General features: G+C 29.5%; 1 long non-coding RNA gene across 1 annotated transcript; it reads right to left on the bottom strand.

Annotated features, from left to right (window-relative positions):
* Nucleotides 1-1,393: 1,393 nt before the first annotated feature.
* LOC106401614 lies at nucleotides 1,394-3,737 on the bottom strand. The gene is made up of 2 exons (XR_001280494.3): nucleotides 2,176-3,737; nucleotides 1,394-1,654 (listed from the first exon to the last, which is right to left on the bottom strand). It is a non-coding gene; the product is annotated as an uncharacterized LOC106401614 (long non-coding RNA).
* Between the last annotated feature and the right edge of the window lie 449 nt (nucleotides 3,738-4,186).

Below are 4,186 nucleotides of genomic sequence, written 5' to 3'. Positions count from 1 at the left end.
ATATTTTAGTTTAACATAACTAATTAAAATATATCAAAAATAAACCAATTGTTATCCAAGATTTAGTAGCCAATAACATTGCAGCATTTATTCTTTCTTTTTTTGACAAAGGACTTAGCAATTATTAAATTTCCTATGCTAAGAAAAACAATCGAAAGTTTAAACCACTATTATTTACTTTCTTAAATGTATTGTAAATCAACTTTTCACATATTATTCCATGCATATCTATGCCACAAAAACAGAACTCATTACCCTATGTACAAACCCTAAAAGATAACTGAAGTATAAAGTATATACCGTCCTACATATCGTTAAACCCTGAATTTATTCATGCCAAAAATTAATATTATCTTTATACAATACAGATCATCTCTCATATTATACAAAACTATACAATACATATCATCTCTTATATTATACAAAACGTTAGTAACCAAATTTTGTAAACAGTTAAAAGAAATATTCAAAAGATGTTTACTTGCCATTTAGGATTTCATCACAATAATATGAAGTTTACCATTTAAAATACATTTTTTTAAAAATACTTTATGCAAGGCTGAATATGAATATTGTTTAATTCCTAATATATTATTTTCATTGCGAAATAAATAATAGTATTCATAATTTTAAAATTTTTACATATTTTCAAAAGATGTTTTTGATTAATTCATGAGTTTCAAACTTGAGTAACAATCAACATCATTTATTACAAGCAAACCAATCTATTTGGAAGATACAATATAGGGAAAACACAATATATGAATACTAAAAATATTCTTCAAGATCTTAACTAATTATTGAGTTATTAACTTGGGCAACATTATATTCTATTAAAACTAAAGTACAAAGCACAATTTACCTATTTTTAAAGAGATTTCTTACATTTTATTATTTTCTTTTCAACTAATTAAAACCACTTTATTTATTGTATTTTCCAAATAATCCTACTTAATTTATTATAGAGTACAAAATAGAACTTACATATCTTAAGTGTTTTTATTACATCTTTACATTCTTTTTTCGCTCTTCCTAATTATTTTATTAATTATATTTAGCATAATAATTTGAAAACATTTATTTTACGTGTTAACCAAAATAATTTCACAAGTTTGAATGAAATATTCATTCATGACAAGAATTCAACCGATTAATAATTTATTTTATTTTTTTTACAGAATCAGTTAGTCATAGGCATTCAGGTTTCCGTTCGCATATGGATCAGTGTTTTGAATATCGCAATTTTGGGTTTAAAATTAAATTTTGTTCAGATATTATGAATTTTGGACGGGGTTTCGACTCGGATCCTTCCGAGTCCAGATATATTTGTAGAAACCTAATATGTGTTTAGAAATATCATTAAACATCTTATTAAACAGTAAAAACCTAGATGTGCGGGTCAAAATCTAGTTCCATTTTTAAAATAATTGACAAACTAGACACTTAAAAGTGAGTTTTGTAATGGGGTTGGAGATCTCTGACTTGTTTCTGTCAATAGATTTGTCCCATGATTTTAGTACAGATATTACAAAACCAAAACATTAGAAAAAGAAACAGAAGAGATATATGTTTAATAGTTAAGAAAATCAAAGACTACAAGAGAACTGTGAATCGGAACCCAGAAAGGCAGCATCTCCACCAGGCCTTGCCATTGCTGCATGTTAAAAATAAAAACGACAAATACATAATAAAATATATTTAGTATGGCTTGGAGAATATTTATACGTCGAGATTTTTCATATCAATATTAACACACACAAGCTCACAGTCGCAGCATATGAGAGATGGGATCTTAAGCATTGGTTCAACGTGTTTCTTCAAGCAATACTAATAGCTTTAAGCCGCGTTTATCATACTCAAGAATACGGAAACTCAGTTGTAACACTTTGAAATCATCATGTTTGATCATTTAGATAGCATGAAGTTGAAAACATAAATATCAAGAGTCTGATGCTTCTTCTATAAAACAACATAGTAGAGAGAGTCTCTTAACAAATACAGTACTTACATCAAATTTTTAGTAAAGATCTGTAGATTCTTTCACCGTTGGTGACAAACTAAATAAGCAACTAACCAAATACTCATAACATTATTTACTAAGGAAGGGTTTCTCTGAAATAGTGACAAAAAAAATCATGGTTAAAAATAAACAAGGATATGAAATAACAATCAAACCTGGTTTGCAGAAAACAGAGATGCCAAAGTCTGTAGATTTAACAGAAGCGTCTGCATCGGAAGAAGCGAAAGGAAAAACACAGCAGCACACACTGAAGCAAGACTCAAAATTTTCACAGCAGCACACGCTGAACACTGAACACTGAACACTGAACACTGAACACTGAACACTGAACATTAGACTATATATGAACCAAACCAAACCATTGTTTGGATCCATATTTTTTAAAAAAAAATTAAAAGAAATAGAATGAGTATATTAATAATAGTATCAGTCACGATGGCTACTCGGTGTAAATTGGGCCGTTGATAAACGATTCTATAGGAACAAACTTTCTCTCAGACCTTTTTGAACCTTTTCGCAATCATTCTCTCTGATCACAGTGCCAGTCCCCAACCTCTCAATCGGATCTGATCATCACCTATTGCCGGTTCTAGGTTTTGGAACCGCCGGAACAGTTGTTGCTGAAACAGACGGTCCTCGACGCCATCAAGATCGGTTAGCGCCACATCGACACATCTCCGTGGTAGTCTCTCGGCGAAGCTCCATCGGAGGTGGTTTCTCTCGGCTTGGTTTGATCTCGATTCGAACTCTTTGTCACTTCCAAACTTCAAACTCCGTTGAATCGCTCTCAGCTTGGTTCGATCTTGATCCAGCAAACGTACCTCGGCAGTGTTTGAGAGGCGGAGCAGCGGCCATATTTCAAAACGGCAAGCATGATGAAGGGATTCGCCATTGACGGAGTTGGTAATCAGCAAAGACTACTCTTTTCAATTTCGTTGAGGTTGTGTTGTTCATCGCTGGGAGCTTACATTAATACGTGGTTAAATCTCGGGTTTAACTACATATTGATGAAAGTTGAAGACGTTACATAAGTTCATCGACGGCGTCATTATCTGAAACAGACAGCTGTCGTCGAAGTTCAAAGATGATGAAAACCTTTCATTTAACTGGGCCTAAAGTTTTTTAAAAGCCCAAAGGCAAACCATCTATAAAATAAACAAAACACAGAACAGCAAACCCACGAAGCAACAATATGAAAATCAATCGTAAGATTTTTAAGTGACACGTGTTGGGATTTGTCATTCCCTCTCGGTGGTGACGTGGCGCAAAGAAAAGAGAGCAAACTCAACTTTATTGTTATAGATAGATAGATAGATAGACTAGGTAGCTTGGAATTTTTATTTTTTTCTAATTTAAGTTGTTAAATTATTTATATTTAGGTTATGATATATATTTATATAAATGTTAAGATGCATGTCATAATTAAAATTTATTTTTAAATTTTAACACGTTAAATTAACATATTTTTTACTATTTAAATATTTTTTTGTAATTTTGTTGGCTATCTAGTTATCATATTTAGCAAAACTATCTGTTTAGTGTTGGAATAAATGTTTTAGATATTTAATTAAACTGCAGAGTATTTTCGGATCGACCACATGCTCAACAATCGATCGATACGTAAAAAGATGGTTGATCTCCTTGGCTAGGTACGTACTAAGTACAATTTTAGAAAAAATATCTTTGATTTTCAAATATTAAGTATATAACTATTCTTTTGAATATTGTTTTATGAATTGTATTTTTTGATTAAATTATTGTATTATAATATTTATGTAAATATTTTTTGTGATGTTTGAATTTGTGATGTTAGTAAACTTAACCTAGATGATATTGATGTTTAACAATTTATTTTTTTATGGAAATAGAAAATAATGATATATCAAAACGTATCTAATACTTGTTAAATGATAGTATAATGTAAATTACATCCATTATTTGAAAATAACCATTTGTTGTTTTTATTTTTTTTAATCAGAAATTATTTTTATTTAAAAACATTATGCATATATAATATAATAGTTTAAGTGTGGAAGATTAATCTATATATATAAATTATGTATATTTTTAAAAAAATAATTTAAAATATTATATATTGAGTAACTGAATAAAAGCTGAATTTCTTATCTTGAAAATGAAATATTTATATTTTTGTCTTCACGTTAT

The sequence above is a fragment of the Brassica napus genome, chromosome C5 (assembly GCF_020379485.1).
Source record: "Brassica napus cultivar Da-Ae chromosome C5, Da-Ae, whole genome shotgun sequence".
In the NCBI taxonomy this organism is placed as follows: domain Eukaryota; kingdom Viridiplantae; phylum Streptophyta; class Magnoliopsida; order Brassicales; family Brassicaceae; genus Brassica; species Brassica napus.
The sequence above is the reverse complement of the archived record's forward strand: the minus strand, read 5'-3'. Positions and strand labels throughout refer to the sequence as shown.